The 17,563-nt window shown below is 42.9% G+C and overlaps 1 long non-coding RNA gene across 1 annotated transcript; it reads right to left on the bottom strand.

Moving 5' to 3' along the window:
- Positions 1-690: 690 nt before the first annotated feature.
- LOC119528979 lies at positions 691-12,095 on the bottom strand. The gene is made up of 3 exons (XR_005215796.1): positions 11,968-12,095; positions 3,778-3,902; positions 691-2,032 (listed from the first exon to the last, which is right to left on the bottom strand). It is a non-coding gene; the product is annotated as an uncharacterized LOC119528979 (long non-coding RNA).
- Positions 12,096-17,563: the final 5,468 nt, after the last annotated feature.

Here is a 17,563-nt window from a genome sequence, read left to right on the forward strand (position 1 = left end):
GTCAGCACAGCCCAGGCTGGAGATTATACTGGCAAAAGGGGCTGAGATGGGGAGTTAGCTGGATTTAAGAGCTTTGGAAAACACTTGCAAGGATTTGTTAATAAACTACGGTTGGTCAATTGAAAACGTTTTCAAATACCCCTGGGTGCTGTTGTAAGAGCTAAGTACAGGAATAAATTCCACATGTGAGAGAACTCAAAATAGCATTGAACAAGAGACTCAGAAATATTTGGAGTAGGCACAGTCTGCAAATCTCACCCAACAAAAGCCAAAAAAATCTCCAGTGGACCTTGGATTACTTTAAGACTTAGACACCTTGGTAGATTGCTGCAACGAAGTGTTGATTGTGGAGAGGTTTTAGATTTGGTCCATTTATTTGTGAATACTCACTGGCTAGTTCATTGCTATTGTTTCATCATCCAAAATGCTGCCAAAACATTTTGCCATGATAAAAGGCTAAGCAGCTTTGGAGAAGGTTGCCAATGAGCTTGTGTGAGAATGAAATCAGATTTCCAGTGTCAAAAATAACTGAGGACTTAGGCCAGTGCTAAGTCATACGCTAAGGTGGAAAGGTTTATAGAGCCAGGAGACACACGTCAGGGCCAGAAATGTGTGTCTACAGCCAGAGGGAGAACCAGAGCCATGAAGACAGGTCAACCCATTTAGGGCAAGATTATTTCAGCAGTAGGAGTAATAATGATGAATTTGCTAATATTTATTGAGAACTTACTATATTTAACTTGTCCAAGACCCCAAGCTGGGAAGTGGCAGAGCTGAGCTTCAAAACCAGAATCTCTGATCCAGAGCTCTCGCTCTTTAACCACTAATTCACCAGCCAGGCCAATGGGGATCCTGGATTTCCTCGGTGCCAGTGAGAACACCTGGAAACATTTTGCGTGTAGACTCCTGATTACCAGTGGGCCATCACCCGGGCCATTTTGCTTGGGTGTGCAGATGGGCATTGAACAACTGGAGAGGATGCCATTCACATCACAGCTTACATGGCTGCCACCTGCACCCCAAACCGTGCCATGGCAAACTGCCAACTGTACACCACATCCCTGTCATTTCTAATCTTCTATTTTGACAAGTGAGATATGTGAACTACAGAGAGACAAGGACTCTGTTCCAAGGCCTTCAGCTGTGGAGAAAAGTCAGGACTAGCCTGCAGAGGACATCTCTACCCCCGGCCATCCCTCTGTAAGGAGTTCTGCCCAGTGCCCTGTGCCGTGGCTTCCACTCACAGCTGATAAATAAATTGAACATGGACACAGGATCCTAGGGAGGGACGGGCAGGAAGCTTACTTTAAAAAAAAAAACATCTGGTCTACCCTGGTCTCCCCTAGAGAAGCCAAGGAATGAGGTTGCCTTCAGCATAGATGAGGCTTCTGAACTGTCTCCTGCCCCAGAGACAGAGAAAAGGGGAACTATTTTGAAGCAAGTGATACTCTAGAAGCAATTTATTGGTGCTGAGAACTAGAAATGCTGTCATTAGGAAAATGAAACTAGTGTGTGTTTGGAATTGTGCCTCACGAAGGAGGCTTAAATGCCTCTCTTCTGTTGGCAGAGCCTGACTGTGAGCAGTGAGGACGGCTCCAGCCTCCTGTCCCCAGGACGTGTGCTAGGGCCGGAGGAAGCTTTCTCAGCTGCTGTGGGCTTCTTGTGGGCATTGCCTTCAGTTCCTGTTTTGAGTCTGCAAGATCAGGCAGGGACTAAAGCCTTGGCGTCCTGGCTGCAGCTGGCCACTCTGCAGGCAGGCTCTGATGTCTGCCCTTGAGGAAGGCAGGGACTCCCTCGGGCCCTGCAGAAACAGGCAAACAAGATCCCACCACTGGCTGCCTCATCACGTGGATTCTCACTCCCCAGCTGTCCCCACAGCTGGTTTGCAGATCAGAGGAAGGAGCGGTTGTCAGTCTGTTTCAGGCAGCAGGAGATCAGAATGGAGACAAGTTTGGTTCGCCCCAGGTTGGTCACTAGCTTTCAGGATAGCTTGAACTACTCCTTTCACCTCTGGGGGTCTCAGTTTCCCCATCTGTAAAATGGGAGAGGGGAAGGTTAGACTTAAGTGGCTTTTCCCTTCCAGCTGTGTGATTCTGAGACTCAGAGATTGGTTTGAGAGGATTGCTGAAGTGTTCTCCACAGAAAAACCATTGTTGTTATTATTTATCTCGCTGAGGCCATGCTTCTAAAATGCCAGGCTAATCACTGAAATCTCTGGTGAGTTCAGAAAATAAACCCCTTGTCCCTCTAAACAATTTTAGAAACCAAATAAATGGGTAGTCAACAGAAGGCCCAGGCTAAAGTATGAGATTTTAGGTCTACTAGAAATAGAGAATTCTCATCCCTTGTTTCAAACCCAACTTCAAAGTCAGGTTTCAATTTGTACTTGTTTTCTGAGTGGTTATATAGGCACAGCCCAGTATGGGGGATAGCAGTGGGAAAGAAGTCAGGAGGCCTGGTTCTGGGTCCACGGCTGTCACTTCAGTAAACTTACCCGTCAGTGTCCCTTTCTGCCAATGCCTAAATCTTAGAAAATCTGCTCCATGGTTCCTGCTGAATGGGTGGGAATAGTGGGTGGGGACAGACCTTTCTGTGAGCTGGAAAAACTTGAATTCAGAGCACCTTCCTGGTACAGATCCCATACAAGTGCTGGAGGTTGTCGAGTTCTAGGTGAAAAGCAGTTCTGTGTCAGCATTTCTCTAAAATTGCCTTAAGAAATCTCAGATGACAGCGTCCTAATTTTCAAGACACCAGTAACTTATTGGGGTTCCTCATTTAAACTAATATTCACTTTTGTGCCAAATTTTGCATCCACTGTTTTGTATTTGTTGTTTTATGTCAATTCTTAAAGTAGCTTCCCCAAATTACATAAGCTTTAGGTGCTACAAATGCTGGATCTGGCCCTGATTGGACACAGGCCCTGCTAAATGCAGCTGACTAGGCCAGGGAGGGGCCCCAGACCCCGGAGCGGCCGGCTGGATCTTCACATCCAGGAAGTTGTCTTTGCATCCAGCCAGTGGTGTGCCGGAGCACCACCAACTCTACAGGGTATGGACGGGGAGGACATGCAGGGCACAGGGGTGGCATCTCCACCTGCAAATGGAGAAGCAGGAGACAGAGTGCTAAGGAATAGGAGACTACAGCACGTGAATAAGAAGGCACATGTGAGAGACCATGGAGAGAGGCAGAGGAAGACGGAAGGGAGGGAGGGAAGAAAGGAAGGAGGGAGGGAGGGAGGGAGAAGGGAGGAAAGGAAAGAGGGAAGGAAGGAAAGAGCCTCAGTTTTAAAGGTTTAAGGTCCTGATTCAAGACCCTTCTGAGGACTTTGGCACTTCCAACCCTGTGGCCTTGGCCTTAACTTTACCCCTGACCTTGTTGAGTGGTTTCTCTTACGTGCCACCAAATAATCCCTGATAAGCCTTGGTCTGTGACTTTGTGTAAATGACTCTCTTAGTGCCTTGGTTTCCTCACCTGTAAAATGTAGCATCTGGCACACACATTTTATTTGTCTCCTCTAGGCCTCAGATTATACAAAAGGCTTCCACAAAGCCAAGTAGGATTAAGCCAGAGTGACCAGACCCAGGTCCACGTTAGCCAAGATAAACAGCCCCAAGAGCAGCCGTCTTCTGTCCCTCCCAGAAACCAGGGGTGCGGAACAGAAACATGAACCTCAGACTCCCGTGATACAAATTCAATTCATCAGCATGCTGTCCTGCCAAGAATGAGGCAGGGGGCTGCCCGGGCAGAGCTTGCCAGCCCCACACAGATCCTGCCTACCTGTGCGCGGCCACGGTGGTCGTGTCTTGCTTGTGCAGCTCCGGTTACACCTGTGGGACACTGATGCCGAGGCTCCAACAGTGTCCTGACTTTGGAGTTCTTTTTTTCACCCCAGCTTCTAGCCCCTGGAAGTAGATGGAATGTTAGTGATTATACAGAATTTCAGTCAGCGTTTCCATTGCACACGGATCCTCAGACAATTTGCCTACTTTTAATGCACGTGGCATTTTGCAAGTGCCATTGTCTGCCACAAAGGAATGCTGTATGGGTGGCCGGGAGAGTGTCTCTTTACAGCCACTGAACTACAAGGAAAAACAGAATAAACTGCAGCTGTAAGGAAATAGATTAGACAGCAAAACCTTCTTTAGGGTAGTATAACACGGTGAATATTAAAAGGAACAATGTGTTAACAGAATCTCAAGGTATTTTTAGAAAGAGCAGACAGTTTCCTCTGGGGTACAGTTAGAAATTCAGTCCTGCTTAGAGACCCAGGGATATATTTGGTGGAATCCCGGTGTCCCCTATCACACCAAATTTCTATCAATTTCATCAAGTTACTAGCAATTCTTTCATAATTACCTAAAGGGGTTCGTGTTTTACTCTTTCCTGTCCAGTCTCCACTACCAATCCTCTCTACCACCAGTCCTCATTCACTTAGGAGGGAAGAACTAGCTGCAAGAGTCTGAATATTATGGACAAGTAGGTTAATCTTTTCCAGAGGCAGAACCGGCTGCTCTCTGCATAGCTGAGACCCTATGGCCCCGCGTTCCCCAGTCAAGATGTCTCCATCTCCCACCCACCTGCTTTATAAGAGTCCCTGAAGGCTCCCTTCGATGGACAACAAACAAAGGCTTCCAGAGAAGCAGTCCCTTCAGCTCAACCTCCCACCCACAAGAAGTAGGAAACTACTGAGTAATTGATAAACCAAGCTCAGGTCTACAACTCCTGAGGAAACAGGCTGTGATACTCAAAACCCATGCTGCTCCTGGCTCCACTCATAAAGCATCAGCTTATCGCCTTGGTCTCGTGTGGAAAGTCTGAATTTTAAAGAGCTTTTGTGGGGAGAGGAGAAGACCTGGGACAAAGCTATTGTACCTCTCAGCCCCACAAGAGCGGCAATTATCAGTAAGATGATCAGCATTCCCAGATGATACTGCATCATTTACTTAGTATTCACTCATCAAGTATTTATACATGCAAAATGCCTCTTTCAACCACTTTCTCTTCACCCCTATGATCGCTTCCATCAGCCAAGGAAGGGGGACCAAATGACACTAACATTTCTTGGTGCCAAGCACTGTGTTTTATGTACTTCGTGTGCATTGTCTTGTATGACTCTTCTTTAGATTTCTGCAGAAGCCTCCTAAATGGTCTCCCAGCCTCCAAATGCTACCCTCTCCAACCAAACTCCACATTGATGGCAAAGCATCTTTCTAAACTAAGTTTCCTGCTTGAAAGTATTGATAGTTGCCCTCTGGATGAAATTAAAAAGGTGTAGCCCTCCCCTGGCTTCTCCTCCAAGCATCTTCTCCAACCACTCTTCACAAAGACCCCATAGAAGAGCTTTGCCAACACCCTGAACTCAATGTATGTCTATGCCCCGTGGACTTTGCCCACACTGGACCACTTGCTTAAACTTTCTCCGCATCCTTCTCACTTGGCAAACTACTCCTTGTTCATCAAGACTCAGCTTAAATATAATCTCCTCTCTCTACCCTTACCTAACCTTCCCAGGCATAATTAATTGGTTTTGTCTCTTCTTATAACACCTTGTAATAAACTTTGCTTATAGAACAGCTCACGCTGTATCAGAGATTCATGATGTGTTGCCACACAGGGTAGGTCAACAGAATGCTGTGACAGAAAACCCCAAAATCTCCATGACTTGACGCAACAAAAGTTTATTTGTTGCTCATGCAATGGTCTGATGTTGGTTTCCCTCTTGGAGATGCCCTTCCAAATGGTGACTGAAGGATTCTGGCTTCTTCCATCTTGCAGCTCTATTATGCCCTAAGACCTTGGAGTCCTGAATGAGCTTGGAAGCTAGAATGGGAGGTCACTGAGAGCCAGGCCTTGTCCTATCACCAGCCGCTACCCAGGACAGTGGCCTTTCAATCAAATCCACTAACCAGTCTTCCCACAGGATCTTTGGCCTATCACCATTTGGTTTTGTGCTTAGAGAAATTTTCAACAGGAAGACAACAGACATGTATTGTTCCACTGAGACTTTGCACCGTTCAGTGGACACTTCCCCAAAGGAAGACAATTGTAGGGTTTTGGGTATCAGCAGAAAGTTTTATAGGATGGACCAGCTGGTATGAGATAGCTGGCATGTGTCCACAGTTTACATTTTTGCCTCTTAAAACTCAATTACTCACCACAGTGGCAATCTGGGTAATTAAGTTAATAGAGAAATCAAAAAAGTAAACACAGTCAGCATATTTACATTAAACATATGGAATGAATCCAATTGCCAGAAATTCTAAAACTCTAAGGGATTTTTGGTCACTTCCCTTAATGCTGCAGAGCACTTGTTGAAATATAATCCTCTCTAGTGCACATATTAATAATTCTTTAAAAAAAAAAAAAAAAGACCAGATTTTTCTCCTCTTCCACATCAGCCCCAGGATTATTCAAAGAATACTACTCTTAAAAGCAAAGAAATAAGCTCCAGTCATTAATTTGGTATTTGGCCTTGTCTCCTAGACCATCCACAGTCACAAGAGAAGATAAATAGGGACTTCATATTTCTGACCAGTATGGAAATGGGGTGATCGTTTTTAATACAAAACAAAACAAAATTAAATCCAAAACTTTCTTAGGGCACAAGGACAGACACATCTTTAAAAAAAATTGGCATTTAGAGTTTAGTGAATCTAAAGAATAATTCAAGTTTTGATTTCTAAGGATATTCTGTTTTTCATTAGTCCTAGTTTATAGCCCATAGTACTAATAAAACAAACTGAGGCAGAAAAGGATTAAGCAATTTATCATTGGTCACGCTGCAAATCCTAGTTTTTTCCCGGGACTTGTTTCTGCTTCCCAGCCAACGGCACATTCCATGAACTGATGCACAAGCCAAGACAACTGGCACCAATTTAGTAACAACTAGGAAACCACAAACTTTCAAAATATGTCAAAACTCATTCTCCCTGACAACTAGCAACATGTAGGTTGTGTTCCAAGTAGAATAATAAACAGGCCCATCCAAATAATTGGCACATAACTGACAAAGGGAAGTGTTGCTCTGGCAGTTTGCTCACCCACATCTCATCTTCCACCTTGAGTGTAGACACACTGACCCACCGGGCCATGTTATCAACTTTTATAGGCTTTTACATGCTGTAGCATTTAATTGTAAGTTTTATAAAGCCTCTTCCTAAAGTGTCCTGGTTTAGGGCATTTCTTTTTTTTTTTTAATCATTTTTTTTAATTGTAGAATATAGCATATATCCATAGAAGTGATAACTTTCCAACTGAAGTTTAACAAGTAGTTAGAGTAATTTCAAAGAATATTATGGGCATATCATCACACAACCTCAAAATGAATTCAGGGAGGAAAACATACACTTTTCATTGTTGTAGTTATTACCGGTCCATACTGCGCTGTTGGTTTATTTGTACTGCCTCCCCTAACTGGACTGTGAAGTCATGGGGCCGTATTATCCATCTCTTTGTTAACAGAGCCTCACATAGTGCCTCACACACAGTAAATGTTTATAAATGTTTGTTGAATGAATGTCAGAACAGAATGAAAGCCCCATAGAAGATCGTTGCCCATCCTCACTAAGACCAATGTCTCCACCTGAGATCTGGAGCCTCTTCCCTTCCACCTCTCAGAAATATCACCATCGGTGGTCCCTTTCTTTCTTTCACTTTCAACCTGGCTTTCAACTTCCTATTGGCATTTATACCTGCCCGAGTCTTCCATGTAACTAGAAAAGAAAAAAATACATGTCCAGATTCTGCCCCATCTCCCTCCTTTCACATCCAAATGCCCCAAGAAGGTTTCTCTTCTCTCTCTCCTTTTCCTCACCTCCCACTCATTCATCAACCCACTCCCAACGGACTTACCCTTCTCTCTCTCCACTGATGCACCTCCAGCTAAGCTTACTCAGTGATCTTCATGTCACTAAATCCAGTCTTTGCCTTACCTAATCTGTAAGCAAGGGTTGACTCAGAAGACCACTGCTTTCTTCTGAAATATCGTCCTCCTCGGCTTCCATCACACAACCCCCACATGGCTTCTCTTTCTCTCTAGCTATCCCTTCTCTGTCTCCTTCTCTATGCCTGCTCATCTTCTCTATCCAGGCCATCAAATCTTTATTTTACTCAAGACACCATCCTAGGTCCTCCTCTCTTCTCTTTCTATACTATCTTTCTATCTGGTCCATGCTCATGGCTTCAGCCACTCATTCACAAATAAGCTTCAAATCTTCTACTCCAGCTAATATTCTCCTCTGAGTTCCAGATTTACACTGCATGTCCACCTCTTCTTACAGATGCCTCAAACTTACTAGATCTAAGACTAAATCCTCTCTCCCTCCCCAGTCCTGGCCCTCTCCCATCGTCCTTTCTATCCCAGTGAACGGCACTGCCATCGGTTCAGTTGTGCAGTTCAGGAGACCTGGACTCATTCTTGAGACCTCCTTGTCCCTCACACTTTATGCATTACCAAATTCAGTTGATTTTACATCCCACTCACCTCTCTATTATGGCCATTGTTTTCTTCTATGCCCCCTGTTCCCGTTTGCTAATGCTGCCATTATGCAAAATACCAGAAATGGATTGGCTGTTATAAAGGGAGTTTATTTGGCTACAAATCTACAGTCTGAAGGCCATGAGAATGTCCAAATTAAGGCATCAACACAAGTATACCCTCACTCAAGGAAGGCCAATGGCTTCCAGAAAACCTCTGTTAGCTGGGAAGGCACGTGGCTGGCATCTGCTCATCCCGGGTTGTGTTCCAGCTCCTCTCTCAGCTCCTGTGCTTTCTTCAAAATGTTGCTTTTGGGGCATTTGTCCTCTCTTAGCTTCTCCAGAGCAAACTCTGGGCTAGCATCTCTGAAGCATTAGTGAAAGTCTGCTTTCAACGGCCATCTCCAAAATGTCGTTCTCAGCTGCTCTAAGGTCCTTCTGTTTGTGAGCTCTTTTACAGGACTCCAGTGATTAAATCAAGACCCACACTGAATGGGTGGGGTCCATACCTCCATGGAAATAATTCAAACGTTTCACCCACAGTTGATTGAGTGTTTCCATGGAGATGTGACTCAAGGGATTCCAACCCAATCATCGCTAATACATCTGTCCCAAGATTGCATTAAAGAACATGGCATTTTGGGGGACATAATACATCCAAACTGGCACACCCCCACATCCCTAATCCCAAACACCATCACTCCTGACTGGGCTACTCCCAAAAGCATTTAGTGGTCTCCTTGCACCCATTTTTGCCATCTTCCAGTCTGATCTTCACACTGCAGCCAAAGAGATATTTTCAAAATGTTAATCTGATTCTGGCTCCCACCACCTCTTCTCACCACCCCATCCAAACCCTTCAATGACTTCTCAGTGTTCTTAGGAAAAGACTAGATCCTTGTCATCAATAAGCAATCCTTGTGGGCTCTAAGGCCTACCTACCCTACAGCCTCATTTCACACCATGCTCCCTGCTCCTCTCCAATTTCTCACTGCATTGGTCTTCATGCAAATCCTTGACCATCCCAAGCTCTTCCCACCCTAGGCAAGACTGTGAAAAATTCAGTTAGTTCTCTTCTGTTCAGTACTCTCACAGCACTATGCACTTTTCCTTCACAGAACTTACCAGACCAGCAATTTTACATTTATTTATGTGTTCATCTGGCCAGTGTCTGTCTTTCCAGCAGAATATAACCCTAATGAGGATAGGACATTGTTTACTTTTGGTCATCATTGTATCCACAGCACCCATCACACTGCCTGGAACATACTAACATTAAATTAAAATGTGTCCTGTAAATAGCAAAATAAACATATCAATTTGGTAATTAATCAATAAAACAGATTTTCTTGGGTTCCTTTTGGCTTTAAGACTGTATGTGTTCATCATCTTAGATTACCCCTCATCTGAGGCATATTCCTTCCATTTACACTATGTTCTTATTTTTATACCAGATGACCAAACATTCATACTGGTGCCTAGAAAAATGACAGTGCATTTGCAGAAATGAGGCTGCTAAAGGAGATAATTATGTAACAGGAAGTTTCCCTAAAGAGGGCTCTGGGTCAGGACCAGGAAACCTGGGTACTAGGGCCAGCTCTGCTTCTATCCTGTGGCTTGACCACAAGGAAATCACTTCTTTCCCTGGACCTCTGTATGTCCAAAAAAGGAGAGTGTTGTTCTAAATGGGAAGGCGTCCCCCTTGACCATGTGATATGATCCATGAGAATGGTCACCCCACTGCCTGCCACTACCCTGTAAAACTGGTATTCTCTCTGTGGGGACAGTGTCTTTTCAGAGGCAGAGGCCTTCCTTCCCTGCCTAAAGTCATCTTGGTGGATCTTGACCTGCCTCCCAAATGGAAATGTCCCAAGAAGTGAAGCACTCGGTCACTGTGAGGGTACAGTGTTATCATTCTGCCTGACGGTCATCCCACCATCATCAGATCCAAGGACAGAGAGGAGTGTGCCTAATCCACCAATACCCCATTTCTAGAAATGATTTAAGTAGAAAGAGCAGGTGCCATATTCTGGTGGTGCATCGTAGAAGGAAAACTGCAAGGTCCAGGGGCAGGAGCCATGTTCTCCAACTACTGTCTGTGAGTTCTGAGCAAAATCAGTTAACCTCTTTGAGCTTCAGTTTTTTAATTTAGAAAATATATACAGGTGACCCTTATTGTTCATGGATTCCATATTCACAAATTCACCTACTCTCCAAAATTTATTTGTAACGCCAAAATCAATACTTGGCAGTGCTTTCCTGGTCATTCCTGGACATATGCAGAGCAGAGAAAATTTTGAGTCCAACTAGGCCACGCTCTATCTTGTTTCAGTTTTCATACTGTAAACAAGTGTCCTTTTCACAGTATATTTAGTGCTACACTTTTTGTGCTTTTTATTGTGATTTTGCTGTTTAAAATGACCCCCAAGCCTAGTGCTGAAGGGCTGTCTAGTGTTCCAAAGTGCAAGAAGGCTGTGATGTGCCTTATGCAGAAAATGCATGTGCTAGATGAGCTTCGTTCAGGCATGAGTTACAGTGCTGTTGGCCTTGAGTTCAATGTTAACAAACCCACATTATTTATTAAATAAGGTGTCTTTAAACAGAAACAAACATCAAGCCAGGCCACGTATTGATCAGTTGATGAAATGTTGTGACCATAGGCTCATAGGAATCTATTTCCGACTATTTCCCCTAGGAACAACACTTCAGCATTCACTAATTCACTGTTCATGGCAACTTTATAGGATATAACTGCCGTGAATAATTAGAAGCAACTGTACCTAACTGGCTTTCCTCATAGGGTGGTCATGAGAACCATATGAGAAAGCATTGTGAAAATAATTTGAAAACTTTAAAGTGCTATAAGCATGGGTTTTCTAATGCCCAAAAGATGCCCCACGGAATAAAAGCAAATAGAGTCATCATAACACCAATGTCCTAGTAATTACTCTCCAGTGGCCATTTGGTGTCAACTCCCTGTAGACCAAGATGTTAGCTGTTCAGTTCCTCCTTCTAAACAGTGTAAGATCGCAGGGTTTGAGACACTCTAAAGTCCTCCAGGTGCTCAGGATTATTTAGTGAAGAAGTAATTGGTCACCTTGCAGAATGATAAAGGTCTAAACACACATGTTTAGGAAAATGATAGTACCATCAACAAGTAAATATCAATAACAAATGGATAAAAGTGTGTTAGAGATATTCTGATCCAGAGTATTAAATAGATTAAAAAGAAAATAGTATTTACCAAAGAAAACACGCCTGCTGTTCTGATTAAATAATAACTTGTCAATCCTTACAGAGACAAGTTCCTCCAAACCAACAGATGCTCGAAAATAGAATGGAGGCCCTGTAAAATTGTTTTTTCTGTCATTTGTCATAGATAGTAGGTGCATTCCATTCACTTAACAGTATTAAATCCAGGATCAGAAGGCAGAATGGAAGGGAAAGAGCCAGAACCAGAATTTCCCAGTGTCTCCTACAGCCCTCACTCACGCTCAACGATAGAAGATTCTCAGCAATCAGTCAGTTTTCCTCTTTCTCCCTTTCAGATTCTTTTCATGATGGCAAATAAAGGTGTCAAGCTTCAGCACCTTCACATTTCAGGATAAACAAGATGTCACCTCAAGCTGCCGTCATCATCCAGATCTGCACAGCAAAGAGCAGAGCCTAAAACAGAATAAGTTAGTGAGTTGGGGAAAAGAGACCTGCTTCTCAGGAATTACATAGTCTGATCAAACTGAAGGGCACTAATTAGGGATTGGGTAGGGGAGGTGAGCCAGGGAGGGGAGATAGAAAGGAAGAGCAAGAAGTACTCTAGTAATGGCCATTTCCTTCTGCCTTGCCACAGGAGAGCCTCCAAAAGACAGAGATTGCAAAATTCCCACAAAACAGAGACTGGGGAAACTGAGAGCAGGGGCTCTGGAGTCGGAGGGCCTGGTTGCAAATAGTCACTCTGCCACTCATGTACCACAAGACTAAGGACTGTTTGACTCACCTCACTGTGCCTTGATTTCTTTATCTGCAGGAATGGAGACAATGCTATAGGGGACCAAACTTGCTGGGTGATTGTGAAGATTTTGTAATAGTTGGCACAGGGTCAAGCACAAAATAAGAGCTTAGTCAATGCCAGCTACTATTATCAGAGAACGTGATAAAGACCCAAAGCTACAAATAAAGGTCACGGGATTGAGTGATCAGAAGAACCCATTGCTTTGAGGGGATATTGCGTATGTATAAGTGCATACTGTGTCGACATATATGATTTGTTTATGACTTTCTAGAAGGTTAGAAGGTGCACTGGATCATGTTAACATCAACCTGAAAGTCCTTAACCAAACTGCTTCCTAATTTCCCATGGATAATGTTCCCTCCAGGAATGGAGCTACTTGACAGGCAGAAAGGGTTCGTAACTTAATATCAGAGTTTGGGGAGTGTGCTTTTTCCATATCAGTTGCCCACATGCTGGAAACAAAACTGCACTTGAGCTAACCAGGACCAAATTAAAGAAGCTGGAAGCTGCTAAGCTATTCTCCAAGTTCACACCATGATACGGGCAGGCACACACCCACTCCTCCTTGATTCAAGCCATGATGGACTCATCTTTGTTTCTCTGACTCATGCCTGACACTGAGAAAACTATCATTTTTCTTCCCTTCCTGGGTAGGCAGAATTGAGACCATGGACCTTCCTTGTCAAGGTGCCACCCTACCTCTTCTCAGGAAGGCACATACCTCTGCCCATTTCCTTGATCAAGGCAACTGAAGCTGCATGTGGTAGCCAAAGTCTTATTAAATGCTAAGCAAAGAGAGGAGATCTAAGATGGTGGCATAGAGAGGAGTGGAAGCTAAGTATTCCCCCGGAACAACTAAAAAAAACAGAAACAACTAGTAAATAATCCGGAATAACTGCAAGGGGACAAATGTGACCATCGACTCATTATACACCAACCTGAATTGGGAGGAATGCCCGAGATCACAGCATAAAATCTGTAAGTAAAAACTGCGGATCCAAATCAGGAGACCCCTCCCCACAGCCCAAGCTACAAAGCCTCCTGGTGCCAGAGAGAAGCTCTCTCCCAGCAAGCGAATACAGCTCAGCTGAGCTCCAACTGGGGTTTTAATTAGCGAGTGTGAACTGCTCACTACGAGGTACAAATCCCCAACAAGTAGACAGAGGCTTTGGGTGATGACTGACCTTGGAGAGCCTGAGGGTCGCCTCGGACTAGCTCTGTTCCTTTTTCGACTCAGTGGAGAAAGCTTCAGCCATTTTCAGTTCCCAGTTCTGTGACCCAGACAAGGGTGCGGCACAGGCAGAGAGAGACCACTGAAATGCTAATGACCTCCCCCTAGGGCGTCTATCTTCTCTAAGAGGAAAGGGGTGGGGCCCAGCTCTACTACCTGCCTTCCATTCAGAACTTACACCAGTCAAGAAGTATAGGCTAACAGGTGCCACCTGCTGGGCAGAAAAGCACAGTGACTGGAGGCATCACAGGGTGTACCAATTTCCTAAGACACACCCTCAGGGAAACCGGATACTGAATATTTCTTCCTTCTGGGACCTTAGCCCATTCTGGTCTGGGGAGGCCTGATTGGGGTAACCAAGGAAACCATGCCTAGACAACAGAAAACTACAACCTACACCAAGAAAAATGAGGTTATGGCCTGGTCAGGGAACAAACGTGCACTTCAACTGTGATGCAGGAATTGAAACGACTAATAATAAGTCAATTCAAAAAGTTTAGGGAAGATATGGCAAAAGAGATGAACTGTATAATGAAAACACAGGATGTACATAAGGTAAAAATTGAAAGTTCAAAAAACCAACTGGCAAAATCTTTGGAAATGAAAGGCACAACACAAGAGATGAAAAACACACTGGAAACATACAACAGCAGATCTCAAGAGGCAGAAGAAAACACTCAGGAACTGGAGAACAAGGCACCTGAAAGCCTACACACAAAAGAACAGATAGAGAAAAGAATGGAAAAATACGTACAATGTCTCTGGGAACTTAAAGACAAAATGAAAAGCAAGAATTTATGTGTCATTGGTGTCCCAGAAGGAGAAGAGAAGGGAAAGGGGGCAGAAGCAATAATAGAGGAAATAATCAATGAAAATTTCCCATCTCTTATGAAAGACATAAAATTACAGAACCAAGAAGTGCAGCGTACCCCAAACGGAATAGATCTGAATAGGCCTACGCCAAGACACTTAATAATCAGATTATCAAACATCAAAGATAAAGAGAGAATCCTGAAAGCAGCAAGAGAGAAACGATCTATCACATACAAAGGAAGCTTGATAAGACTATGTGTGGATTACTCAATAGAAACCATGGAGGCAAGAAGGAAGTGGGGTGATATATTTAAGATACTGAAAGAGAAAAACCACCAACCAAGAATCCTATATCTGGCAAAACTATCCTTCATATATGAGGGAGAGCTTAAAATATTCTCTGACAAACAGACAATGACCAAGTTTGTGAACAAGAAACCTGCTCTACAGGAAACACTAAAGGAAGCACTGCAGACAGAAAGGAAAAGACAGGAGTGAGAGGTTTGGAAAACAATTTTTGGAGATAGTAGCGCAGCAAGTACACTGAACAAAGATGACTGTGAATATGGTTGAAAGAGGAAGGCTGGGACCATGTGGGACACCAGAACAAAAGATGACTGTAACTCAGGAAAACCTACGGTGCTCAATGATTGTAATAAAAGGTACAAATATGTTTTTACCTGAGGTAGAACAAATGAATGTCAACATTGCAAGGTGTTAAAAAGAGGGTGGGATTGGGGGGAAAATACAATCAATGCGAACTAGAGGCTAGAATTCACAGAAACATTGTATTATGCTTCGTTTAATGTAACAAAACAGTATACCAAAGCTAAATGCATATGGGGGGGTGGGGAATAGGGGAAGGGTATGGGACTCCAGGCATTGGTGATGTTGTCTGACTCTTTATTCTACTTTAGGTTAATGCTATCTTTCCTTTTGTCACCTTCTAGCTATCAAGATTTTTGTCTGTTTGTTTGTTTTTCTCTCTTTCTCTTGCCTTTTTCTTTTGCCTCTCTGCCTTCTTTGTCTCTTCCTCCATCTTTGTGGAAGAAATGTCCTTATATAGAGAGTGGCGATGGTTCTCAATACATAAATACGTGACTATACAGGGAACCGATGATTGTTTATTTAGGACAGAATGTACAGTGTTTGAACAAAACCATCTTAAAAGAAATGGGTTGATGAAGAAAACTTGAGGGCACTATATTGAGTGAAATAAGACAGACACATTAAGGCAAATATGGGGAGCAGTTGCTTATCATGAGCAGAATGTTCAACTAGGGTGAACTTAAATATTTGGAAATGGACGGGGGTGATGGTAGCATGTAATGAGAATAACTAACAGTGCTAAAAGGTGTGTGAAGGTGGTGGAAAGGGTAAGCTCAGAGTCATGCATGTCACCAGAAGGGAAGTTGGAGGTTAAAAGATGGGAATGTATAAAACAGTGAATCTTGTGGTGGACAATGTCCATGATTAACTATACAAATATTAGAAATCCCTCTCATGAACTAGAACAAATGTATGACACTATAATTAGAGGTTAATAATAGAGAGGCATATAAGGAAAAAATATATACCTATTGCAAACTATATGCTACAGTTAGTAGTATTTTAACATTCTCTCATCAACAGTAACAAATGTACTATACCAAAACTTTGAATCGATAATGGAGGGGAGGGGCATGGTTAGAGGTACGGGAGGATGTGAGTTTCCTTTGTTTTTCTTTGTTTCTTTTCTGGAGTAGTGAAAATGTTCTAAAAATTGAAAAAAAAAAAATTGTGTTGATGGATGCACAGCTGTATGGTGGTGCCGTGGGCAACTGATTGTACACTTTGGATCTTTGGATAGTTGTATGGTATTTGAACAATCTCAATAAAAAATAAAAAATAAAAAATGCTAAGCAAAGAGGCCAAAGACAAAACCTGAGCTCCCTTTGTAATTCTGGGGAAACTGGAGTTATTAGAGAATCAGGAAGTCAATAATCCAAGGGAAATGTGAACTAGAAGCCATTAATATTCATTAGAATCATATGAGAAAAGATAGCAAGAAAGAAGATGTAAAGAAGGCACATTTCATGATAATGTAGTAACCACAAAGCCCCACTCTCTCATAGGATCCACCTTTAACCCCACTCATCTCCAGTGAATGAAGAAATCAAAGCCTGAATGCTAACAAGTGTACCAGAAGTGATTCTCTTTTTCCAGCTCAGGAGCAGAGCTCCCATTTCCATGGCAGAACAATAGCCATGGCTATATAAGACAGGGCTACATTCCAGATGTCCACAAACAATATGATGACCCTCAGCATCTGGAATCATGACCACTCAAGAGACCTACCACCCTCATGGCAAGTTTCTGCTTTCAAAGAAAGGATTGGGCCTAATGCTGCAAACCATGAAGAATTAAGTGTTAACATTCTTCATTTGCGTAATTGAACTCAATGATCTTTTTTGATTAGCAAGAGCTTTATCTATTTAGGCTTTCTTTCATTTCCCCATTGTATATGTTGGGTGGGGAAATGGTGAGGGAAATGAGGACTTGGCTGTGGAGAAAAGCATTAAGAAGGAGCAAGACTTGCTATTTTGGAGACAGTGAAGAGGAAAATTCTCCTAAATTTCTCCATTGCTTATCATTCATTGTCATAGACTTCCAAGAGTTAGAACATTGGTTTCCAAATACTTCCAACCGACTTTTCATCTTCATTTGATGAATTTAGTCCAGTGGTTTGTGAAAAGGAAAGCTGAATATTTTAAAGATGGTAATTCTTTCCCAATCACAATTAAAATATCAAGGGATATTCTTTTGGAACTTAAAGCAGTTCTAAAATTCATCTGGAAAAATAAATAGGTGTATATATTGAAGAGAACTTTGGTAAAATTAAAGGAACAATGGCACCATCAAACATAAAAATATATTGTAAAAGTATCATATTAAGACATCATGGTGCTGGCTCTAGAATTGACAGATCAACTGAAAAGAATAGACAAGCCAGAAATAAATCTTGATGCATGTAAGAATTTAATTAATTTAAATTA

The sequence above is a fragment of the Choloepus didactylus genome, chromosome 3 (genome assembly GCF_015220235.1).
Source record: "Choloepus didactylus isolate mChoDid1 chromosome 3, mChoDid1.pri, whole genome shotgun sequence".
Taxonomy (NCBI): Eukaryota; Metazoa; Chordata; class Mammalia; order Pilosa; family Megalonychidae; genus Choloepus; species Choloepus didactylus.